Below are 26,203 nucleotides of genomic sequence, written 5' to 3'. Positions count from 1 at the left end.
GATGGGAGACTTGGCCCTTGTTCTCAAACACAGAGGAGTTTATGGTGGTTCTGCCCTGGGGGATGATGTAGCCACATAGGAGTTTTAGAAAGACCTTGCCAGCCACACGTGGAACGGATTGGAGTGGCTGCAGAAAGAGAGATGAGCTCCAAAGATGCAGGACTATCCAGTCTAGAGGTGAGAGGGTCTGGACAAAAGCAGCGGAGCTTGGGAGCAAATTTGAGGAAGGAGAGAACAGCTGTTATTGCTAGTTTGCCCTTACTTAGGGACACTGGCCAGAGGCTACGGTTGGCTCTGCATTGAGATGTGAGTGTCCAGGCCACCCTCTGGCTTGGCAGGTCACCATGCTGGGCTCGGGGACAAGGGGTAGAGGGAAGGGGTGCTGTCTCCCTTCTCCAGTTCCATTCCAAGTAGAAAACAGAGATCTCTTGCGACTGGACCACAGGAAACTTTGTACGATAGAAAGAATAAAGGAACTCTGTGAAGGAGGCTACTCCCAGTGACTCGATTTCTGCAAAATAGATGAGGCTTGGGAATCTTTACGTCACAGAAGTTATTTGTTCACTTTTGTTGCAATGGTATTTGTCATGGTAGATGATTTTGCTATTGTTTTTGGTGAGTGTGTAGGTGTACTTGTATGGGTACCTGTGTATCTTTGTGTGTTCCTCTGTGTCTATGTATTTCTGTGTGTCTATGCGTGTGTTCTTATGCATGTGTGTCTGCATCTGTGTCTGTACGCATGTGTCTGCGTGTGTGTTTGTCTGTGTGCGCATATGCTCTATAGCAGTGACCCCCTTGCCTGATATACGGCCTCAGAGATGTCCTCTTTTTAGTCTTTCTGTTGTAAAATTCTTGAAACAGAGTCCACACGGACCACTTAACCCAAACACCACATGCTAGAGAGCGCAGGTACCCAACACTAAATATGCAAGCACCTTCTCAAATCTCATTCAGGGATAGGGACAGGGGGCACACTTCTCAGCCACTTAGACTGTCCTCCAACAGCAAGTCACCATACTGGAGACATTTTTTGAGCCCATGCTCTGTGGAGCCTGAGCTAGCAGCCCCTCCCACCTGCAATTAAGTAAAAGTATTTAGCCATGAAGATTCATAAAAGATCTTAAACGCACACCCCTGTGATGGCATCACACACACGGATAACCAGCTCCTGAAGGCCCCTGCTTCTCCCCATTCAGATTTATGCCTTCTTCCTCAGTCAGTTGTCAGCAGGTCTTCAGTCAACGAAAGGAAGACGAAACATGAAGTTGCCATTTTCTTACATGTAGGCAGTCCAAATGGCTACAGAGAGGCCGTTTTGACAGTCCGAAAATAAATAGGAGGAGGGAGGGAGGAGGGTGGAGCTCCATCATGAGAGGGTGGCTTTATGGGCAGGCAGCAATTAGGGAAACCTGATTCGAAAACAGAAAGTTCCGTGCCACCGAGACGGATGGTGTGGAGTCACTCCAAGCAACTGCAGTGAATGCAGGGCACGTGGCCCCCCCTGCAACTCACGCTACCACTCTTCCAGGGGCCTTGTAGAGAAAGGTTCGAAACCCATTCCTTGGCCACAGACGAGTGTGACTGTTGTGCAGGTGAATGGGATCTTTCTTTTGTCTTTTTTTTTTTTTTTTTTTGTGGCGGGGGTGGGGGGATGGAATGTCACTCTGTCGCCCAGGCTGGAGTGCAGTGGCGCAACCTTGGCCCACAGCAACCTCTGCCTCCCAGGTTCAATCGATTCTCCTACCTCAGCCTCCTGAGTAGCTGGGATTATAGGCAAGCCAGGACCCAAGCTCCAAGAAAGGCTGGGGAGATGCCAGTCCTCATCTCCCGGCCAGGAGCCGCTCTGGGGGGAGTTTTGATTCCCACTTGCTAGTTCTCACAGGGCAGTTGTCTTGGTGGCAACGTGGGGTGCAGGAGGCTGGGAAGATGCCCTTGACCAGCAGGGGAGGGAGGGAGCTGGCCCCTTTCGCTGTGAGCCTAGCGTGGCCAGCAGCCTCAGCAGAGGTAAGAGCCTGGCAGGAAGATGGGTAGAGTGACCGCTCCCCTCCTTCACACCTGCACTAGGAACCCCCCAGCCTGGTGATCAAGAGAGCAAGTGTCTTCTGGTCAGTCTCAGCCCTCAGACCTTGCCAAGGAAGAGAACCCTCTGCTCACTTCGGTCAGCGCACAGAGCCCTGGTCCACTGCAGGAAACTGTCTGACCACATGCTCACACTGACCCTGTGGCAAACACCTCTCCAAGAGGGTCACCCTGCATGAAGCTTGGATGCAGGAAGAAGCAGAAAATAAAAAGCATCCTACGTTGACACAGCCACAGGTGACAAAGCTGTACCCTCTCCCTTCCAGAGTTACCAGACTTCAATCCTTCCTGTACCAGCAGCCCCAGATCTTTCTCGTCTGATGAAACTGGATAAAATCTACCGAAGCTCTTTGCAGAAGAGTGCCCACCTACACGCAAGCTTGTATCCAAAATCAGGAGCTGACAGGCTACCAGGAGACTCTTCAGGAGCCCAGGGGCTGGAAGGTCAGAAGAAACTTAATCCACCAAGTGCAGAACATCAAATGTCCTTTCAGATGCCACATGTGGCTGCGTGCTTCACACATACACAAATATTCTCTGCCCCTGAACAACCTCCAGCATCAGGGCCTCCTTTGGTTTCGCACCCCAGGTGTGCCTTTACCTCTCCCTGGTCCTGGCTCGGCATCCCTGGTATCAAGGTGTGCAAAGAGGCCAGCAGAGAGGGGATGAGAAGTCACCCAAGAGGACACCCTTGTATCACAGGGTGGTGGAAAGCACCAGCCCTTTGGCGAGGGGGGACTTCAGTTGGCAGCAGCTGAAGTAGGCACATGACAGCCATGGGGAGAGGTTCGCCATCGAGGCCCCTAGGCCACTTCCCTTCCCTGCCACCGACCACAAAGCAGGGCCACCCACCGGGGCCTCTGCTGTCAGCCTCAGGACTCAGGAGAGCCTAGGAGGCAAGTTATTCTCCACTTGTTCCCGCTCAGCGAAGCCAGCTGCAGGCAGGACCCTGATCTGCAGTATGCACTCCAGACACTCTACCTCTCCATGAGTGACACACTGGGTTCCAGCCTGTGCCCGTGTGCAAGAGCCAATTGTTAAATTCTCAGGAATTTTGTGAGCTGAATTATTTAAATCTTCAATGCAAGATTAAGGTATAAAAAACAATATGGGCTGGGCGTGGTAGCTCATGTCTGTAATCCCAGCACTTTGGGAGGCCAAGGTGGGTGGATCACTTGAGGTCAGGAGTTCAAGACCACCCTGGCCAATTCTACTAAAAATACAAAAATTAGCCGGGGATAGTGGCAGGTACCTATAATCCCAGCTATTCAAGAGGCTGAGGAAGGAGAATGGCTTGAACTCAGGAGGCAGAGGTTGCAGTGAGCCAAGATTGTGCCACTGCACTCTAGCCTGGGCGACAGAGTAAGACTCCAACTCAAAGGAAAAAAAGAAAAAGAAAAAAAAAAACCTATATAAATTAAAATAATAAAAAATTAATGTGAAATTATACAAGATATAATTAAATGAATTCTATTAAAACAAAGGTTATACATATTTAAAACTTATCACTTCCTAATTATTTTTACTACATCTTAACAATAACTGTGCTTTGAGGTTCTTTAATTGACTGTAAGGCGGAAGCATTCTATAGTGCTATGCTACTGCACGTCTCTTCTCAAACCCATGTCCATGCACCTCATGTTGGCAACTTGAAATTGGCCCTGATGGGAGAATTTACACAACAGGAATGGGCAAATGCTACAGATTGGCATTGATTTGTTTTGTGGACTTTCTATACTTAAAAGAGCATCTTGTCTGTAGCTAGAACACTGCAAGTAGCACAAAAACTTGAGGAAACTTTTTTGAATATTAAAAGCCATAATCCGTTTCAGCAAAGAAGCCACTCATGGCACAACGGCTGCAGGCTGCACCACGTCTTTGTTGTTTCACTTTGATTTACTCCTTAGCAGAAATGAACGTTTCAGTGTTTGTGCCAACGCTACACCTGATCATCGACTGCAACCGCTCCTTGGCTACGGCTATGACAGCGGCAAAGTCACAAAAGCTTTCTGTGAGACTCAGTTGCCTATCTGGTATTTAGAACAGGGATTATTGTCTATTTTTCTATTTGTAAATTAAATGCGATACATCCTTCATATCAGTACATGCTATTATGAACTTAGGTATGTATACGGTACATTTGTTTCCTGGAAAGCTGGTTGTTAAACGCTTATTAGCACACCATGCTCTTCATCAGCAGGATGCCTATTTAACCTCACACTTCCCCCACAGCACTGCAGGTGCCAGGGAGCCCGTCAGATAGACACACAGACACTACAAAGTAGAACTGATTTCTTTCCTTGCTAATGTGTAAAAATAAAGGGAAAGGTTAGCGTTTCCTATAAAGCATCAGATAAAATCAAGAAAATGGGCTATTACTTTTGAACCTACTTTCATGTCTAATACACTGAAAAGTATCATTTTATTTATTAAAATAAAATAATGAAATTTAAAGTATTATTTGGTTTCTTATTTTTTTGACTCTGTCACCCAAGCTGGAGTGCAGTGGTGTGATCTTGACTTACTACAACCTCCACCTCCTGGGTTCAAGCAATTCTGCCTCAGCTTTCTGAGTAGCTGGGACTAAAGGCATGTGCCACCATGCCCAGCTAACTTTTTTATTTTTAGTAGAGACAGGGTTTCACCATGTTGGTCAGGCTAGTCTCAAAGTCTTGACCTTAAGCAATCCTCTGCCTTGACCTCCCAAAGTGCTGGGATTATAGGTGTGAGCCACCCCAGCTGGCCAAAATAAAAATTATTATTTAATTTTATGTAAAAAGCCAACTACACCACAGAAATGGCAGGAATAAAAGAATCTTAAAATGACTCCTGAGTAGCTGGGATTACAGGCATATAAATATATATATATATATATATATATATATATATATATATATATATATATACTTATGGTAGCTCATGCCTGTAATCCCAGCACTTTGGGAGGCCGAGGCAGGCCAGTTACTTGAGCTCAGGAATTCGAGACCAGCCTGGGTAACATGGTGAAAACTCATCTCTACAAAAAAATACAACAATTAGCCAGGCATGGTGGTGTATATCTGTAGTCCCAGCTACTGAGGAGGCTGAGGTGGGGGCATTGCCTGAGCTGGGGGAGTGGAGGCTCCAGTGAGCCATGATTACACCACTGCACTCCAGCCTGTGAGACAGAGCGAGACCCTATCTCAAACAAACAAACAAAAAGAACAAACAAACAGGCCAGGTGTTGTGGCTCACACCTGTAACCCCAGCACTTTGGGAGGCCGAGGTGAGCAGATCACTTGAGGTCTGGTGTTTGAGACCAGCCTGGTCAACATGATGAAACCCTGTCTCTATCAAAAAGATACAAAAATTACCTGGGCATGGTGACGCACACCTATAGTCCTAGCTACTCCGGAGGCTGATGTGGGAGAATCACTTGAACCCAGGAGGCAAAGACTAGAGAACCCTGGAGTCGAGATAAAACCACTGCATTCCAGCCCGGGCAACAGAGTGACACTCTGTCTCAAATAACAAACAACAACAAAAACCCTCAAAATCAATAGAAGGTGGAATGTCTGTAAAAACAGGCTATTTCTGTAACTGTAATAGACTCACAGCTACACTGTTTCTCTGTAGGTTGGCTCCCTCAGTGAACTGCTCTGTTTTTTGCACAGGTAGGGCACTAACCCTTATTGAGCACACACTATATATCAGGCTCTTTCAGACATGCTATCCTCCTTGTATTTGTTTATTTATTCCTTTCCTGGTGTTTCCAGAAAAGATGTGAGACCACTTATAAAAACGTATACAACACGACATGACAGAAAAAAGAGACAAAGAAATTAGATCAAAGGGTGAGTTAGGGCAGAAAAAAAATTTGTGTACAAAGTCGGTGCCCAGCTGCTAGTGGTTAGATGCAAATTGGGCTCTAAGTGTCCTGGAGTCCAAAGTACAGAGAAGAAAATGATCAGTCCGAAGAGTCATAGGGTCAGCAAGACATCCATTGCTCCAGAGACGCATGGATTTCCGGATCTGGAGTCTGAGAGTCATCCTCCCATGACTCTGTCTATGGAAGTCCTGGGTAGGTTGGTGAGCAGCTCAGTGTCCTCTCAGCAATAAATGCCACCATGAGTTTCCAACCTCTGTTTCTTATGCAGCTTGCAGCAAATGCCAAGGGCAAAGTACCCGTGCCAAGAAAGGAGGCCCAAGTCTGACTCAGGAAACGAGATTCTCTCAGCGTCTCAAGCACTACAAGATCCAAACACACAGCTCTTGGACTGACTATCTTGATACAGGGATAGTTCCCAAAATACAGTTACGCGTTGCTTAACTACGGGGATCTGCTCTGGAAAACGTGTCATTAGGTGATTTTGTTGTTGTGCGAACATCATACACAAAACTGAGATGGCAAAGCCTACTCCACACCTAGGCTGTGAGGCATAGCCTGTTGCTTCCAGCTACACACCTATACAGCATGTGACTGTGCTGAATACCGCAGGCAACTGTAACACAATGGTAAATATTTGTGTCTCTAAATATAGAACAAGTACAGTGAAAACGTTGTGTTGTAACCTTATGAGACCACCAACATATATGCGGTCCATCGCTGACCAAAATCTTCTTATGTGGCCCGTGACAGTCGAGGTTATGTCTCTCAATCTTATTAAATTTACTTTCTCTTTTGAGAAACAACAACACGCTCTCCTTTTCGAGGCTTCAAAATGATTATTGTGCATAAAAGAAAATCAAAGAAGTTATCACGTAAGATGGGTCTTTTTGAAGTACAAGGACCCCCATCGTGGTTCTGACATTGAGAATTGAGTGCAGCCGGTAAGAATGGAAAGGCATGCTCCTCAGCTTCAACTCACTTACGAATTAGGGCTTTGCAATTTAATTCTGACAGTATTAATACTGTGATATTACCGATGAATAAAGAAATAAGATAAAGAGGGTATAATTAACCCACGTGAGATAGGTAAGGCTGCTAGTATACAGTGGGGTCAAACTATTGTCATCTCAGGAAGGCACACAGTGACTTGGCCACATTGCAGGGCTGAACCTTGCACTGGGGCCCTCTGGTTGACAAGGGCAGCCATCTAACCGCCACACTGCAGGATAGGACTGCTCAGGCGTGGCTGCTTTGTCTGACTTCCATGTCCGAGTCCTTCCCACCTCCTCATATCCACAACATACTGAGAAAGAAAATTAAAGTATCCTTGCTAAATATTTGACTGGATGATTCCAGGTATTTTGGGGTTCACAGACCCCTTTGGGAATCTCATTAAAAATCTAAGTACCCACCTACATAAAAACTTGCTTAAAAGTTCAGGGAGCTCAGAGCACCAGGAAACTCATCAAAAGTCCATGGACTCAATGCTCAGAACTCCATCCGTTAAGCACAGACCCTCCAATGCCCTTACAGGCACCACATGGCACAGTGTGTTTCACACATACACAAACCTTCCCTGCACTTGAACCACCAGAGTGTGGGAGACTCCTTATGTTTTGCATCCCAGGCGTCTTGTTTGCCCAGGACGTCAGAGCAATTGAGAATTGCCAACATGGGAAGGTGGGGAGGGGATTCAGACAAGCAGGAGCATGTCACGGAACATTCCAGAAATGTGCGGGCTGCTGTCACCGCTGCCTACAGGCTGGCAGTGAGGTAGCAGATGTGACAGGAGAGGCACTTCAGGCCCATGTGTAATCACCACCTTTTAGCTGTGATTTTCCTATAAGAGTTGTGTGATTTATTTCCATCTAAGTATCTTGAGATTTCCATGTACATGCTGTCTTCCTGCAGCTTTATCATTCTTTCTTCCTTCTCGCCTGCTTCAGAAGCTTTTCTCTAATCAGGTGCAGGGTCACCTTTGAGCAGGGCTCACCTGCTCTGCTGGGCCTGCAAGTGGGGCCAGGTTTCTCTGTCTGGCTGTTACCGCTCCACACGTGTGACCCCTGCTAGCAAGGATGCTGGGCGCTGGTGGGCAGTCCGAAAGGCTTCAGACCCCAGGCCACAGGTGGGCGCACAAGCTCAGAGTCCTCAAACAGGAGCTGGCCCTTTGAGTCCCTGTTCTATGTCCTGGAGGCCACAGTTTACTCTCGAGGAAGGGCTGTCCAGACCAGCTCACAGCCGCTTGGCAGGCCAGATTCTGTGGGGCTGGTTGAGCCCAGAGGACAGCAGATTCCAACTCCCCCAGAGGCCCGGGTCCTCACTCCGTCCATTCTTGGCCTTCTGCTTCTTTCCTGGAGAGGAGTCAGGTCTGGGTAGCTGGGCCTGTGCTTGGGGTACCAGGAGCCTACACCATTGCAGTGAGCTTGGCTGGGCAAGCCAAGTCCTGCAGTCCCTGACACAGAGCAAAGGCTCAGAAGTGCATGCTGGCCCAGTCGCAGTGGCTCACGCCTGCAGTTCCAGCACTGTGGAGGCCAAGGTGAGAGGATGGCTTGAAGCCACAGGTTGGAGACCAGCCTGGGCGACAAAGCAAGACCCATCTCTTCAAAAAATAAGATTTAAAAATCAGCCAGGCACAGTGGCATATCTGTGATCCCAGCTACTCTGGAGGCTGGGGTGGGAGGATCGCTTCAGCCCCGGAGGTCGGTGCTGCAGTGAGCTATGGTCCCTTGCCACCGTACTCCAGCCTGGGCAACAGAGCAAAACCCCATCACTGAAAAACAAACAAAAAATACAAAAAACAACTCCCACAAAACTCATTGGACAACAACAACAACAACAAAATCATCCATGAGAAATACCATGAAGAGAGGCAAACACAGAGCTATTCTAGAATAAAGTCAGGGCTGGGAAAGAGAATGATGGATGATCAAAAATGCAAAAGGCCCGCTGTATTGTTCAAAGAGAGGACGCGACTACCAGGCCATGAATGCCAGTTTTCCCAAGGATGCCCAGGATTTGGAACTTCTGCTCTGAGGAAGAATGAGTCTACTTTTTTTTTTTTTTTTTTAATATTTTGCAGTAATTTTAGATTTGGAGAAAAATTACAAAGATAGTCCGGAGAATTTCCATATGTCCTTCTACAGGTTCCTCTAATGTTAACACTTTATCTAACCACGGTACCTTTACCAGAACTAAGGAGTAACCGTTGCCATAATATCAGCGAGACTCCAGGCCTTGTTTAGATTGCATCTATTTTTCCACTAATGACCTTCGCAGTCGCGTTCTAGGATTCAATACAGGATGCAAATTCTGGGTTTGGGTGTCCTGACTGTCATGTCTCCTCTGATCTGTGGCACTTGCCCTGTCTTTCTTTGCTTTTGCTTTTCATGACCTTTTTTTTTTTTTTTTTTTTTTTTTTTTTTTTTTGAGTCAGAGTTTCACTCTTGTTGCCGAGGCTAGAGTGCAGTGGTGCAATCTCGGCTCACTGCAACCTCCGCCTCCCGGGTAAAAACAATTCTCCTGCCTCAGCGTCCCGTGTAGCTGGGATTATAGGCATGTGCCACTACATCTGGCTAATTTTTGTATGTTTAATAGAGACAAGGTTTCTCCATGTTGGTCAGGCTGGCCTCAAACTCCTGGCCTCAGGTGATCCACCTGCCTCAGCCTCTCAAAGTGCTGGGATTACAGGCGTGAACCACCGCACCCGGCCTGACCTTGACGTTTTTGAAGGTGAAATCTGTTGTGGAATCTCCCCCAGTTTGGATGTGTCTGATACGTTCTCATGATTACAGTGGGGTTATGAGTTGATGGGAAGAGCCGCATTGCCGTGGCAGGTCACAATAGCAGTTCACCTTATCCCTGGTGATGTTAAGCTTGACCGCTTGGTGAAGCTGGCATCTGCAGGTTTCTCCACGACAGAGCAACCATTTCTCCTTTTCCATATCCTTAGTCCAGGCCTCACTCAAGGTGAGGGGAATTAAGTCCCCCTCTCCCGAGGGAGGAGGACCTACTCATATCACAGCGAACTCTTCTCTGTTACTGCAAACGCATGATTCCCTAGTTCCTTGGTAACGTAGGTAGATGAGGGTGAACTTCATCTACCCACATTACAAGATAAGCGGAAAAGTTGACAAAGCCTTACAATTTAAACAAATCCTTTCAAACTATGTGATCAACTCTGCTTTCCTTTTCACAGTTGATGTTTCCTGGCGAAACAGATCTCTTAACCAAGATCACTGTTAAATCAATTCAGTTACCCCATCCCTGAATGCCTGAAAAATGGAACAACTTCATTCAGAAACAAACAAAATAAAATGAAAGCAACGACCAGTCATTTGCCTTGGGCCAGACGTTCCCTGCGTGTGCCCGCTAACCTCCATACACTCTACACGGACGCTATCACCCCCTAACAAGAGGCCGAGTGACTTGCCCAGAGTGCACGGTGGCTTATGTGTGCCCACCCAACCCCCTTTCCACAGCCCACAGCCCTTCTTTCCTCTGTGGCACATTTGCTGCTTTTTCCAACTTCCAGGGCCCCAAAAGCAGAATCTGCCCTGGATGGATAAACTTTATAAATTAAAAATTCTCAAAACCGGAAACACACAAACCATAGGGCAATTGATTCACAGCTGAGGCAGAGATCCTATTCATGCCTCTTCCTCTGTCTGTAGCACCCACAGAATGTCCCTGCCTGCTGTCCCCATGACAGGCCTTAGAGCACCATTTGCACAATTTAAAGGCAGACGATCAAGAACCCGGAAGATGAAGCCTCACCTTGGCAATGCTTCAGTGGTGTAGCACCATAGTTCTTCAAATCCTGGCGCCCTTACGGTGGAGCAGACTTCTAGCGACAACCAGCATCTTCCAACACCATCCTAAAGCAAAAGCCAGTCCCAGATCAATTCTTCTCATCTCAATCAGTTTTCTTGGCTTGTGGCTTTCTGGCAGCAGACAGAGCTGGCAGCACCCCTGGTCTGCAATCAGAGACTCCCCAGTCCCCAGTGAGCAAGTGCAGCAGGGGCCCCGCCCTCCAGCCGAGCCCTGCTGAAGCTCCTGTGGGCTTCCTGGGCTTGGTTGGGGGGGTCCCTCTGCTCCATGAAAACGCCTGAGGAACGAGCAGCTGCCCTTTCCCTGGCCCTGGGCCACATGGGTCACAATGCCCCTCTGTCACCAGAAAGTTTTCTCATGGGGTTTTGGTTTAACAGCACGGCTGGTGTTTTTCCTGCACCGAGTCTGGCAGAGTTAGCAAATCTCCATGCCAACTCTACAAGGTAATTTGCCCCGCCGCGTGGACAAACGCTGTGGAGCTCAGGGAGAGGTCTTGGGCTCTGCCGTGTGCCATCTGTGTGCACCAGGAAAGCCGTTCTCTCAGCCTCACTGGTTTTGTGTTGGCTTTAAATGATGTTAATAATAGCTAGCACACAGGGCGTAATCAGCACTAAGTGTTAGATTGGGCATGAACGGTGGACACAGAATTGGTGCTCGGTGAAAGCTAATTCCTCATGTGTTTAATAGTTCCCTAGCCAGTAGTTGACTTAGATCTCTTCAGTGTTGGCAATTCTCTTGGCTATGAAAACTCAGAGGAGGAGAGGTGATTATACAAGAATAATGGAGGTGATGGGAGAAGGATCCCAACACCTGGAGTGGCGAGTGGTGTCTGGAGTGGTGGGTGGCATCCTGTCCACAGCAGTCAAGGGACCAATAGGACCAAGAAGCCTTCTGAGATGACCTCAGAGTCTTACTGGTCAAACCAGGCATGCTGAGCCACTCACCGGTCAGCTGGTTCCTTTCCACCGGTGTCTTGATACTGGCTTATCAGAGGAAGCTACTCAGTGCGCTCTCTCTTCTCCCTTCATGGTCTTGGATCCTTGAGAGTGGGTGTGGGAGGCAGACAGGCCAGCTTCTACCGCACGGTCCAGAGTCTCAATTTCCTCATGGAGTTCATTTCCTTGCAGTGGACTAAGACAATACTGAGCTGTGAGTTATAGCTTTAACAGGTGCTCATGTCAACAGAGGCAGCAACACAGAGTTCTGGGGTTTTAAGACACTATGGAAATAGTCTGTTTCACTTCCCCGGGGTTTTTGTGAGAATAAATGGATTCATGCATCAAAAGCGTCTATTACCATATTTAGCACATACTAGACTCCAAATACCTGGAAGCTGAGGTGAATGTGGCTAACTGCTTTAAGTCCTAGATCTGATCTTCTCTGCGAGGTAGCAAAGGGCTCAGAACAGTGTCCAGAACCCTGGGTCTGCTCAATCCATGGCAGCTCCTGTTAATTTACTCTTACATTCACCTCCTGATACCTACTACGCAGACCCAACCAGGAAACACAAGTTGAAAGAGTCCCAAACTCTGTAAGCTTCTGATTTGAAAAGTGACTGATTTGAGATGAGATGACTCAGTCTTCCTACTTCAATTAGATGAACACAGCACAGTTTTCTGAACACCTGCTCTGTGGTAAGCACCCGCCGGAGGGTGGAGATACCAATGTAGCTACGCTTCATCCTCCTCTGAGGGTCTCAGCCTAAGGAGCTTGGAGAAGGGGACTGGTAAGCAGATCACTGCAGTGGAGCACAGTAGATGCAGCCACTGAGTCCTCAGTGGGGCACAGTGCTGGACCAGAGGCAGGGGCAAAATTCTATCAGGGATCACTGGGGGAAGCTGCCAAGGAGATGGCTTTGAACATGATTCGTGACTAAGACTCCTACAGACTCTCAGAGACAGATCCCTGGGCTGAGTCTTTTGCTGAACCAGGATGTTGTGAGGTTGCCTGAACCACTTCTAACATTTTGTCAGTGGGGCCTAAACGGATGCTTTTGGACAACTATAATATACTTGGACTTCAGGGTATAGAGAATATAGTGGGGAGCAAGAAATCCAGCTTCCTACAAAGAAAATCCATTTTCCATCTACCCAAGGTTAGTGAGAGGGGATGTAAGAATCTGCAGGGAGGTGTGCTGGCCCTTATGTGATGCAGGATAAAACATGACCTTTCTGTCCACCCCAGCAGCAGACAGGGGTTGTAAAATAACAATCACACACACACACACACACACACACACACACACACTCACTGTGTGTGTGTCTCTCTCTCAAAGGATTCCAGCAGCCACTCAGAAAGAAAACAAGGAAATGACTTTGCTCATGGGTTCCAGATGTCTGAGCAGAAGTGAAAGTTAATTTCAGCCATTTTCACCCTCACAGTCACAGGCCCATGAGAAAGGCAGAGGAGAAGTCGGGAAAGGGCCCTGGGGAGAAGATGGGAACAGTGAGACACGTTAGGGGAGGCTTGGGGAATCCTAAAAGGTTAGATACTTTTTCAGAAAGGCTGGACTGAGACTAGACCCCAGCTCTGAAATGCCCAGTTCAGCGTTCAGCATCACTGGTTCTCCCATTTATTTTTGTACATTTGAGGTGACTTATGCAAAATTCAGCTCTCCGTCCATGTGCCTATGCCAGCCTCCTAATATCAGCACATCTCTGATTCAAATCAAAAGCTCTGGGCAATAGAGTATTGAAGTGGAAGAAACATGAAACCAATCCAGTCCAAGATTCACCTTAGAAAGGTCTAAGGAGTTGGCCAATTTCCTTTTGGAAAAAAAAAAAAAAGGTATAAAACTAGACAAAATTGTCAAAAACAACAATTTCTGGGTACTGGAAAATGACTCCAAACAGAAAACAAACTGATAAGTGTTTAATCTTAAAAAGCCACTCCTGCATCAGAACGGCCACAAGTCTGCGGACATCTTGCCCAAAGGTCCCCAAACCCCCTAGCCTGAGTGAGGAAAAGCACAGGTTACCTAATGGGAATGGTGGGCTTGGTTCGAGGCCTGTCATTGAAAATCAGTAGCTAGGACAGGCGTGGTGACTAACGCCTGTAATCCCAACACTCTGGGAGGCTGAGGTGGGTAGATCACTTGGGGTCAGGAGTTCGGAACAGCCTGGACAATGTGGTGAAACTCCATCTCTACTAAAAATACAAAAATCAGCTGGGCATGGTGGTGGGCCCCTGTAGTCCTAGCTACTCACAAGGCTGAAGCACAAAAATCACTTAAACCTGGGAGGCAGAGGTTGCAGTGAGCCAAGATTGCACCACTGCACTCCAGCCTGGGTGACAGAGCAAGACTCCATCTCAAAAATAAATTAAAAAATAAATAAAAGGAAAACCAGTAGCTACACCAGCAGAAAGTGGTAGATTTGGTCTGAAATAGGGAGATGAGAACCTGCAGTTTTGTGGGTTAAAGTTCATGGAATCAGTTCTGGAGAGAAAGTAAAAATCTGCAGCTTGATTGACTTGAGATTATAGCATTTGTTCATGGCAGACAGATCAGCCAGAATTGTTATGAGCGGAAACTGAAAGTAAGCAAGCCATGAGAGGGCTGAGATAACACACTCCCTGCACATCTCTGACTGTGGAAGAAACAAAAAAAGGGGGCAGCAAAAAGTGAGAGCCAAGGGAGACCTAAGGATATGCAAAAAAAAATTTGTTGTTTAAAATGTATTTATGTATTTAGGGTGTACATGTGCATGTTTCTTACATGGATATATTGCGTCATGGTGAAGTCTGGGCTTTTAGTGCACCCATCATCTAAATTGTAGGCATTGTGCCCAATATGTGGTTTTTTTTTTTTTTTTTTTCTTTGAAACAGAGTCTCACTCTCTCCCCCAAGGTGGAGTGCAGCAGTGTGATCATACCTCGTTACAGCCTTGACCTCCTGGGCTCCAGTGATCCTCTTACCTCAGCCTCCCAATTAGCTGGGACCACAGACACGTGCCACCACACCCAGCTAGTGTTTTGTATTTTTTGAAGAGACAGGGTTTTGCCATGTTGCTCCAACAGGTAGTTTTTCAACTCTCACCTCCATCTCACCCTCCCATCTTGTGTGAGGACTTATACATGTGAATGTGTTTCTCCAGCCACACACAGCTCGGGCAGCAGAGGGTGAGAGGCTTAGTTATTCAAGGTATCTGATTATAACTTCCATCCAAATAATTGTCTCATCATTATATAATGTAGGAATTGAGTACACCCTTAGAGAGCCAGACTGAAAAACAAAACAAAAAAATGCTATAATAAAAGCTACACTTTAGTATCAGTGACTGCACATCGTGGAGGAGATTAATTCTGCAATTTAAGTCCAGAAAAGTTACTAAAATAAAAAATCAACAACTTTTAGGAAAGTGAATGGAATCTAGAATCACTCAATGTCCAGTTTTCAACCAGAAATTACTAGACATGCAATGAAACAGGAAAGTGTAACCAGAAAAAACAAAACAGACAGTAGATTCAGACAGGGCTTCAAAGCACTTATTACAGCTATGCTCAAGGGATTAAAGAAAAATGTTCAAAGAATTAAAGAAACTTATGTTAACGATGAACCAATGATAGTTTCAATAGATAATGGAAATTACCAAAAAAAAAAAATCAAATGGGATTTCTACAGCTGAAAATTACAAAAATTTACGACATGGATTCAAGAGCAGATCTCAGATGGCAGAAGAAAGAACCTTTACATTTGAAGATAGAGCAGAAGTTATGCAATCCAAAGAACAGAGAGTGAAAATTTAAGAAAAATGAACAGACCCTTAAAGACCTGTCAGGCAATACGAAGTGTTCAAACACAAATGTAATAGGAGTCCCAAAAAAATATGAAAGAGAAAGAGGCACAGAACAATTATTAAAAAAGAAAAAAAAAAGCTGAAAATTCTCCATGTGAGTGAATACCATTAACTTAGAGAGTCAAGAAACTGAATAAACCCAAAGTTAAAAAAACAAAACGAACAAACAAACAAAAAACATAAAGAGACATCATAGTCAAAATGCCAAAGCCAAAGAAAGGAGATAACATTGTAAGCAGTAAGAGAAAGAGAGGGAAACAGAGATACATCACATTCAAGACAACATGAGTGATGGTTGATTTCTCATCAGAAACAATGGTAACTGGAAGGTGGTGGAGTGATATTTTTAAACTGCTGAAAGAATAATAAAAACAAGAACAAGGACTTTCACTTACAAATTTACTATTTGATAAAACTATCCTTCAAAAATAGAGGTAAAATAAATAATTATCCAGATAAACACAACGGAAAATTTGGTTCTGTTGGACTTATAGTCTAAGAAAAATTAAAGGCAGTCCTTTAAAATGAAAGAAAATAGTATCAGATAGTAATCCAGTTCACAAAAGAAAGAAGAGCACTGGAATAGTAAGCATGTAGGTAAAGTGAAAATATAGAATATAATTATTAAAATACAAAATGTATATGTATACATTACTTTTTCTTCTCAACTTTAAAAAACACACAATTATTTAAATCAGAAATTATAATGCAACACTGTGGGTTTATGACACAGTATGGTATTAAATGTATAAATACAATATACATGACAATAACAGCACAGAGGAGGGAGGGTGAGAAATATAATTGTGCAAAGTTTTTATTTTTCACCAAAAAAGTAAATCAGTATGAATTTAAAGATTATGATAAACTGAAGATGAGTATTATAGTCCCTGGAGCAACCACTAGAGAAAAAAGATGCAAAGAAACAGAGTTAAAAAATAAGCAGAAGAATTTAAATGGCATATTAAAAATATCTTAATATAAGGTAGTTGGCCAAGCACAGTGGCTCACACCTGTAATCCCAGCACTTTGGGAGGCCAACGTGGGTGGATTGCTTGAGCCAGGAGTTCAACACCAGCCTGGGCAACACAGCAAAATCCTGTCTCTACAAAAAATACAAAAATTAGTTGGGTGTGGTGGCATGCACCTGTGTTTCTAGCTACTTGTGGGAGGCTGTGAGCAGCAGGCCAAATCCTGGGGCCAAGAGAGCCCAGGTGCCGCTTATGGAAGGCTCAAGTCCTGATGATTCAGGTCCAGCCCGTGGACGGCACGAGGTGGCACGAGGCTGGTAGCGGCACGAGGCACACCAGGCCGGAATTTCCCAACTGCAAGCTTCCTTTGCCCCGCCTCCCTGCCTGGCCTATTTAAGCTGTGAGCTCAGCAACAATAAAGGAGACTTGATCAGACTCCTGTCTTGTCTCCATTTCTCGCGTCTCCTGCCCATCCATCCCCACTCCCTCCCTTCGGGCCCTTGTTGTCGTCCTGCAGGTCGGGACAGTTTGGCGCCCAACGTGGGGCTCGAAGTACGAGGGACACAGTGAGGGACGTCGTCGAAGCCGGCCGGATTGAAGGAAGAAATCCAGAGGAGGAGTCACCGCGGGAACCTGCTGCGGCCTTGCTCTCTGGTAAGAGGACGACGATATTATGGGTCAGGAAATTAGTAAGCATGAGTTGTTTGTAGAAGAATTAAGCATAGCATTAAAGGCGCGAGGAGTAAAGGTGAAAGTAAACCGGTTAATTAAATATTTTGATTATATTAAGGACGTTTGTCCCTGGTTCCCTCAGGAAGGAACCATAGATCAAAAATGTTGGAAAAGAGTAGGGGAAGTCCTAAAAAATTATTATGATGCTTTTGGGCTTCAAAAGGTCCCTGTAATTGCTTTTTCATACTGGAATCTGATAAATGAGGTCATTACCCGAAAACATGACGATCCAGTCATTGCTAATCTCATAACCCAGGGGGAAACTTGCCTGAGAGACTCACGTAAAAATTTGTCTGATAAAAGTCCCCCCTTTAAAGAAAATTCATTAGTTCTGGAGAAACCAGAACCCAAAGAGGGCAAGGAGAAAAAGTCAGGGGAAGCTGACTTAATGTCATTCAATAGCAACTCTGGTAAAGAGGAACAGAAACCCGCGGAGAGCAGTGGGTCTGTGTGCTCCTTAGAGGAATTTGCTGAACGTGTAGCCGCAGGCCTTAAACAAAAATTAGCTAACCCAAAATATCAAAAGAGGAAGTGGTCTTGTCTTGTTTCAAAAGTCTACAAACTGCCCTTACTGCTAGTGGATTAGTCATAGCCCCAGAGAAGGTGCAACTTACTGATCCCTACACTTGCCTAGGATTTCAGTTAAGTGGAACTCGCCTATCGACTCAAAAGGTGCAACTCAGGCTAGACTGTTTAAAAACCCTCAATGATTTTCAAAAATTATTAGGAGACATAAACTGGCTGTTACCTTATCTAAAATTATGCAAAGCTGATCTCAAGCCCCTATACGATACATTGGTAGGGGATCCCAGTCCTACTTCTTTAAGACAACTCACCCCTGAAGCAAAATCAGCTATCGATTTAGTTAACCAAGCTATCAATAACCAAACCATCACCTTTTTCGATATTGACAAACCACTCCAATTTGTTATATGTCATACCTCATTATCTCCCACAGCTGTGTTCTGGCAAACTGCTCCACTTATGTGGATCCATCTTCCTAATATGCCCACTAAAGTCATTGAACCTTACTACCTTATGGTAGCCAGTCTAATTACCAAAGGAAGAACCCTAGGAAAGGAATATTTCGGACAGGAACCTAACAACATTGTCCAACCTTATACCAAACAGCAGATCCATTGGCTCATGCAAAATACTGAAGCATGGCCCATTGCACTTGCCTCTTATACTGGCAACCTCGATAATCATTATCCTCCCAATAAGCTTCTAGATTTTGCTAACAGACATGATTTCGTTTTTCCTAAAAATACCAGACTTCATCCTCTTCCAAATGGAATTACCATTTTCACTGACGGGTCATCCACAGGGCTTGCAGCCTTTGTTACCCCAAACCAAACTATCAGCTTTCAATCCCAATCTTCGTCTGCCCAATTAGCAGAGCTACATGCAGTTATAGCTGCATTTTCCATGTTTCCCAATGATCCTCTCAATATCTATACAGACAGCGCATACATTGCTATCTCTGTCCCAAAGTTAGAAACAGCCCCATTCATAAAACACACCTCAACTGCTGCAAAACTATTTTCTCAACTACAAAAGCTATTAATTTCCAGAACACAACCTTTCTACATTGGACATTTACGTGCTCATTCAGGCTTACCTGGTCCATTGGCCTCTGGAAATGCCAAGGCAGACCTAGCCACCCGTGTTTTGTTAGTTCAACTTCCTAACACCCCTCTAGCTCAAGCACAACATTCGCACAACTTGCATCATCTTAATGCTCAATCCTTAAGACTACTCCATCACATAACTAGAGAACAAGCCCGACAAATAGTAAAGTCCTGCACACAATGTGCACCTCACTTACCAGTCCCACATCTTGGAGTTAACCCTCGAGGCCTCCTACCTAATGCCCTTTGGCAAACGGATGTTACCCACATCCCAGAATTTGGAAATCTTAAATACGTTCACGTCTGCATTGATACTTGTAGTGGATATATCTTTGCCACTTTACAAACCGGAGAAGCCACAAAACATGTTATTGCTTATCTTTTAACTGCCTTTGCATCCCTGGGGTGTCCACGTAAAATCAAAACTGACAACGGGCCTGGTTATGTCAGTACAGCCTTCACTCAATTCTGTACTCAGCTAAACATTCAACATGTTACAGGCATCCCGTACAACCCCCAGGGACAAGGCATAGTAGAAAGAGCTCATCTCACCATAAAAACCACTCTAAATAAAATAAAAAAGGGGGAATGGTACCCCCATAAGGGATAACCAAAAAACCTTTTATCACACTCCTGATTTATTTTAAATTTTTTAACACTGGATCAAGAAGGACACTCTGCTGCTGATCGACACTGGCATTTTGAATCCAAAAGCCATTATGCATCGGTAATATGGAAAGATCCCATGACAGGCGCATGGCATGGCCCGGACCCGGTCCTGATTTGGGGTCGAGGATCGGTGTGCATTTATGCCAAGGAAGCCGATTCGGCCAGGTGGCTTCCCGAGAGACTTGTAAAGCAAGTAAGTATCAAAAAATCCGAAAAACCAACTCCACCCAGGGACGACATCGAGCCCTAAGGGTCTTCTATCTTTTTCCTTTTTAGGAGTCAACAACATGGTATTATTTATTCTGATTGCTTTCCCTCCTTGTCTTATTGTCTAATCGGTCCTGTTATACTCAGCAAACTCAGGAGCTTCTCAGGATCACAAATTGAGGCCATGAAGATGCAGCCCATTCAGGTCCATTACCACAAGCAGGAGATGGTAGACCTAGAGATGGAACTTGATACCTTTCCTCTCAGGTCACCCGGCGAGCTGAACCGATTAGCCAATGACGGGCAACTGAGGAGCATGAGTAAGGACACTCTGCCTAAGATAGGGAGGAAAACGTTTTTCCCCTCCCCATGATGAATAAGGAGTCAATGTTCTCTTATGTGGGGTCCTCTGACCTAAAACAGGCACGGTTCCCGCGGGCATAACTACCACTCAGCCAAATTCTAAATAAAATAAAAAAGGGAGACCTGTGGGAGGCTGTGAGCAGCAGGCCAAATCCTGGGGCCAAGAGAGCCCAGGTGCCGCTTGTGGAAGGCTCAAGTCCTGATGATTCAGGTCCAGCCCGTGGAGGGCACGAGGCGGCACGAGGCTGGTAGCGGCACGAGGCACACCAGGCCGGAATTTCCCAACTGCAAGCTTCCTTTGCCCCGCCTCCCTGCCTGGCCTATTTAAGCTGTGAGCTCAGCAACAATAAAGGAGACTTGATCAGACTCCTGTCTTGTCTCCATTTCTCGCGTCTCCTGCCCATCCATCCCCACTCCCTCCCTTCGGGCCCTTGTTGTCATCCTGCAGGTCGGGACAGCTACTCGGGTGGCTGAGATGGAAAGATCTCTTGAGCCCGGGAGGTAGAAGTTGCAGTAAGCCATGATTGTGCCACTGCACTCCAGCCTGAGTGACAGAGTGAGACCGTATCTCAAAAATAAATTTAAAAATAAAATAATAAAATAAAAGCAGTCAATTAAAGAATAGCAGAGGAGGCCAAGTGTGGTGGCTCATGTCTGTAATCCCAGCACTTTCAGAGGCCAAGGTGGGCCAGTCACAAGGTCAGGAGTTCAAGACCAGCCTGGCCAACATAGTGAAACCCTGTCTCTACTAAAAATATAAAAATTAGCTGGGCATGGTTGCAGGCTGCTGTAATCCCAGCTACTTGGGAGGCAGAGGCAGGAGAATTCTAAATCTAAATCCAAACACAAAAAACTTTATTAAATTTAAAAGAATTAAATACTCCAATCAAAATGCAAAGACTGTTAGACTGAAAAGAAAGCAAGGCCCAATTCTATGCTGGCTATTGAAAATAAACTTTAAAGACAAAGACACAAGCAGATTAAAAGTAAAAGGACACAAAAAACATACATACCATATGAACAATACATAGATTACAACTGGAGTGCCTATACTAATATCAGATAAAATAGACTTTAAGAGAAGATATATTACTGGGAAAAAAGGGTGACTTCATAATAAGGAAAGAGCAAGCAATAGCCAGAGATGTCAAAATTATGTGCATGTACTTTTTTAAAAAGCCCTAGAAATAACATTTGACCTAGCAATCCCATTACTGGGTGTATACCCAAAGAATTATAAATTGTTCTATTCTAAAGACACATGCACATGTATATTTATTGCAGCACTGTTCACAACAGCAAAGACTTGAAACTAACCCAAATGCCCATCAATGATAGACTGGACAAAGAAAATGTGGCATACATACACCAGGGAATACTATGCGGCTGTAAAAAAGGATGAGTTCATGTCCTTTGCAGGGATGTGGATGAAACTAGAAACACCATCATTCTCAGCAAACTAACACAAGAACAGAAAACCAAACACCGCATGTTCTCACTCATAAGTGGGAGTTGAACAACGAAAACACATGGACACAGGGAGGGGATTATCACACACCAAAGCCTGTTGTGGGGTGGGAGCTAGGGGAGGGATAGCATTAGGAGAAATACCTAATGTAGATGATGGGGTGACAGATGCAGCCAACCACCACGGCACATGTATACCTATGTAACAAACCTGCATGTTCTGCACATGTACTCCAGAACTTAAAGTACAATTTAAAAAAGACAAAAAAGCCCTAAAATATGTGAAGCAAAACCTGACTGAATTAAAAGTTCAATACACAATATACCAATTACAGTTGAAGATTTTAATATTTTTCTTTCAGTAATTGATACAAGTGGAGAGAAAGTCAGAAAGGATAAAACGGAATGGAAGAACATTATCAAACACCTTGATTAAACTGACATATACAAGCAATCCACCCAGAATATCCATTATTTTCAAGCTTACATAAAATATCACCAGGATAGACCCTATGTAAGCCATAGGGTATTAAAGCAAGTCCCAATGACTGTAAAAGGAATAAAATTATACGAACTATATTCTCTAACCATAAGGGAATTAAATTAGAAATCAGTAACAGAAATAACTGTGGTAAATTTATTTGGTGTAAATTAAACAACACACTTACTTCTAAATAATCCCAAAGAAGAAGTTAAGTGAAAAATTAAGAAATATATTGACCTGAATCAAAATGAAAGTGTGGCACATAAAATTTTATGGCAGCAGCTAAAAAAAATACTTAGAGGGAAATTCATAGCTATAAATATAAACATTAGAAAAAATACAAGGTTGGTCTACAATCACCAAAAAAGAACAAATGAAACACAATATAAGAAAGGAAGTTAATAAATTATAGCAGAAATCAATGAAATAAAAGACAAATAAAGAAAAGAGAAATTGGTGAAACCAAAGATGGGTTTGATAAATCTACCTGTCAACAAAGTAAAGATTTTACTTTCATCACAGAATCTCCAGAGGCTTGAGGAATTAGAAGCGAGGGTAAGTTTTCCCTTCTCTCTCTCTTCTTTTGGAATTCACAGAATGTGTTTCTGGCTCATTTGATGCTATGCCATAAATCTCATAGGATTTCTTTATTTTTTAAAATTCTTTTTCACACCGCTGGCTATAATTTCAAATGGACTTGTCTTTGAGTTGAATGAGTCTTCTGCTCAATTCTGCTGTTGAAGCTCTCTACTGCATTTTTCATTTCATTGATTGTATCCTGCAACTCCAGAATTTCTGCTTGGTTTTCTCTCTCTCTCTCTTTTTTTTTTTTTTTTTTTCTGATTTCTAGTTCCTGAACATTTCCTTTTGTTCATGTACTGTTTCCCTGTGTTCAGGAACTCTGTTTTCTTATAACTAACTTTCTTTAAAATAGTATTTGGAATTCTTTGTAAGGAAATTCATAGATCTCAATTTTGGGGGGTTATTTACTAGAAATTTATTGTATTCATTTGTTGCTGTCATGTTTCCTTGATTTTTTGTGTATCTTGAAGCCTTGCCTTCGTGCCTTCACATAAAAGAGCAGCCACCTCTTCCAGACTTTACAAACCAGCTTTGGTAGAGAAAGGCCTTTACCTAGGGGTGGGCACAATGGCACTGGTTGGAAAGGGTGTGAGCGGTGCTGGGTTTGGCACAAGGTTCTGGGATGCTGCCATTTCTGGGTGCATGTGGTGATGCCAAGCCTGGCCAGTGGGCACATGGCTACGATTAGTGATGGGTCTGATTGGTAGGTACGCATACAATGGAATGGGGTGTAAGAATGCACATGGTAGTGACTCCAGCCCTGGGAGAGGCATAGTGGTGGCTCAGGCCCCAGGAAAGGAGCAGTGATGGCTCTGGCTCTGGAGGGGCACAGTGCTATGGACTTTGGGCAGCTCTGTCAGCTAGGATCAGCATTGGTGAAGACTGTGCGGTACTCAGTGGCTGTGGCAGCAGTAAGGTCTGTTAGTGTCCTCAATTGTAAAGGCTTCCAGGGTACTTCTGCTATCCTTTTTTCCCATTGGAGGAAGTTATGACCAAGGGTGTACCTCTTGGCACTGAGCTGTGCCAGCCTGGGTTGGGGCGATGCAAATGAAATGCTTTCAGCAGTTTTCTACGTGGCTGTCATCTGTTACTGCAATCCACTCGGGTGTTGCAGCTTTCTAATTACACTTTGGAGTTCTCTCAGAGCCATTTTCATACATGAGTAGTTGTTAAACCATCGTTTTTATGGATAAACGGGGGTGGGACTACCTAGTCTGCCATTGTGCTGATACCACTTCATCTCTATTTCATTTTCTAAAATTGGTTTTGACCAAGTAAGTTGATTTTCACGACCACTCAGGGATCAAGCCTCACAGGGAAAAAAACAAAAAGAAATCCCCCAAAACCACTGGTGTGGCATGTTCAGAAGGGACTTTTTTCTAGCCTAAGATGCAACTGAGTCCAGCAGGATGGGCACTTTACCATCCTGTATCTCAAAGTTGAAAGTTGAGTTTTATAAACTTACCAGCTGTGAGATTCTGGCTGTGTCACTTCACCACTGAGCCTCAGTTTTCTCATCTCCAAAACTAAGATTACAAGCGTTCTTAGAATTCTTGTGAGAGCGGGCGGTAAAGGGCCCAGCCCTCGAAAGGCACTCAGAGAATGTTCATTACCTTTTCTTTTAAATCAAAAGCATGATGCCTGAACAGTGTGGATCTTTACATGTGGTCCTCATGTGTCTCTGAAAAAGTTTAGTAGTTAACACCTTGGAGTCTAGAGCAAGACTCTGTGGGCTTGAACCTTGCCACAGACATTTTACAGCCCCGAGAAATGGAAAAGTGGTCCAATCTGGCTGTGGTTAGTTTCCTTGCCTTAAAATGGAGATAGTAATGATATCTATTTCTTTGTGAGGATTCAACAAGCTGAAGTATACAAAGCATTTCTAATAGTTCCTAACATACCAGACATTTACTATCATCACTGTAGCCATGCTGACTAGACACATGAAATGAATGACAGTCAGGAGGGAACCAGGGCTCCCTGACTCTTAACTGAGGCAAGGGAGGGACTCAGTGATTTTTCTTTCTTTTTATTTTATCTTTCCTTCCCTTCCTTCCCTTCCTCCTTTCCTCTCTCCCTCCCTCCTTCCCTCCCTTCCTTTCTTTCTGTCTGTCTGTCTGTCCGTCCGTCCGTCCGTCCGTCCATCTGTCTGTCGGTCTTGTCTTTTTTTTCCCCCAAGTCTCACTCTGTTGCCCAGGCTCATCGCAGCCTCGACTTCCAGGCTCAAGCGACCCTCTCACCTCAGCCTCCCAAGTAGTTGGGGCTACAGGTGCATGTCACTTTTCCCCAGCTGCTTTTTAAAAACTTTTTGTAGAGACAGGGTCTCGTCATGTTGCCCAGGCTAGAAACTCAGTTATTTCAGAAGTCCTCCTAAAGTCTGTATTCTGCACACTTGAAATTCTGTGGATAGAGTGTTATGAAGGGCATTGCGTTTCCCGAAAATTCGTATGTCAAAGATCTGACCCTCAGTACCTCTGAAAGACTAGACATCAGGATAGAGCCCTAACAGGGTGATTACATTAAAATGAGTTCATTCAGGAGGGCCTGTGTCCAATCTGACTGGTGTCCTTATAAGACGAGGAAGCACACAGAGACACCAGGGATGTGTGTGCACAGAGGAGACATGGTGTGAGAACACAGGGAGAAGGCAGCTACCTGCAGGTCAAGGAGAGAGGCCTCGGCAGGAACCAAACCGCAGGCACTTCGATCTTGGACTTCCCCCCTCCAGAACTGTGAGACAATAACCTTCTTTTGTTTAAGCCACCCCGTCTGGTGGCATTTTGTGATGGCAGCCGAAGCAGAATGATATAGAGTTTCACAGACAGCCACAGGCTGGCTATTTAAGCTGATCACCTACCCTCTGAGACCGCGGACATAATAGTTTGAGGCAATCTGTAGAAGACTGTGGTGCTGTTTTTAGTTTTGCCTCAGTGTTTTGTTTTGTTGTTTTTAATCTACCTTTCAAAATTCCCCGACCCCCTTCCTCTGGTAATAAAGGGCTCCCTGGTCACAGGGGAGAGCAACGACCTGGCGCCTGCTGATTACCATGTCCCGCCTCTCTGACGACAGGCATCGCTCCATGGAGTGGTTTTGTGGCCCCTACAGCCATTTGGGGTATTGCCATGCAGAGAATAGTCATAACAGCTAACACTGATTGCACTCTTATTATGACCACCTCCTTCCCACCTCCAATTTCCTTTCAGGCGTTATCTCCTCTAGTTCTCACACAACTCTGTGAGATACTATAGTTTCTTTTACTGTTCCCTGAGAGGTTAAGCGACTTGTCCAAAATCACATGGTTAGTGAACGGCTAAGTCAGGGCAGCAACCCAGAGAGCCCTGCCTCACGGCCCACACCCTCTGTGGGGTCAGGAAGCTCCAGCTGCTGGCGGGTGTTTTCCCAATGACATGGAGAAAGCCTGTGTATCGTCAGTCATGGACAAAGAGGCTGGGTGTTTGGGGTGACAGCACCGGGAGAGCGAGGCAGCAGATCCATCCTGTCTGATCAAGCCCTCCATGGAGTGATGC

General features: G+C 45.0%; 1 protein-coding gene and 1 long non-coding RNA gene across 6 annotated transcripts in view; one reads left to right on the top strand and one right to left on the bottom strand.

The window, feature by feature from the left end:
* BLK (BLK proto-oncogene, Src family tyrosine kinase) overlaps positions 1–26,203 on the bottom strand; it is a 114,065-nt gene that overhangs the window by 63,354 nt on the left and 24,508 nt on the right. For 3 of the 5 annotated variants that reach the window (XM_074384166.1, XM_074384167.1, XM_074384168.1), the window contains exon 1: positions 10,721–11,708. The gene's annotated coding sequence lies outside the window, so the exon portion shown is untranslated. The other 2 variants (XM_074384165.1, XM_074384164.1) reach the window with 2 other exon arrangements.
* Positions 16,871–20,509, top strand: LOC141580881 (uncharacterized). The gene is made up of 2 exons (XR_012513320.1): positions 16,871–19,766; positions 19,850–20,509. It is a non-coding gene; the product is annotated as an uncharacterized LOC141580881 (long non-coding RNA).

This window comes from Saimiri boliviensis, chromosome 13 (assembly GCF_048565385.1).
Source record: "Saimiri boliviensis isolate mSaiBol1 chromosome 13, mSaiBol1.pri, whole genome shotgun sequence".
Taxonomy (NCBI): Eukaryota; Metazoa; Chordata; class Mammalia; order Primates; family Cebidae; genus Saimiri; species Saimiri boliviensis.
The sequence above is the reverse complement of the archived record's forward strand: the minus strand, read 5'-3'. Positions and strand labels throughout refer to the sequence as shown.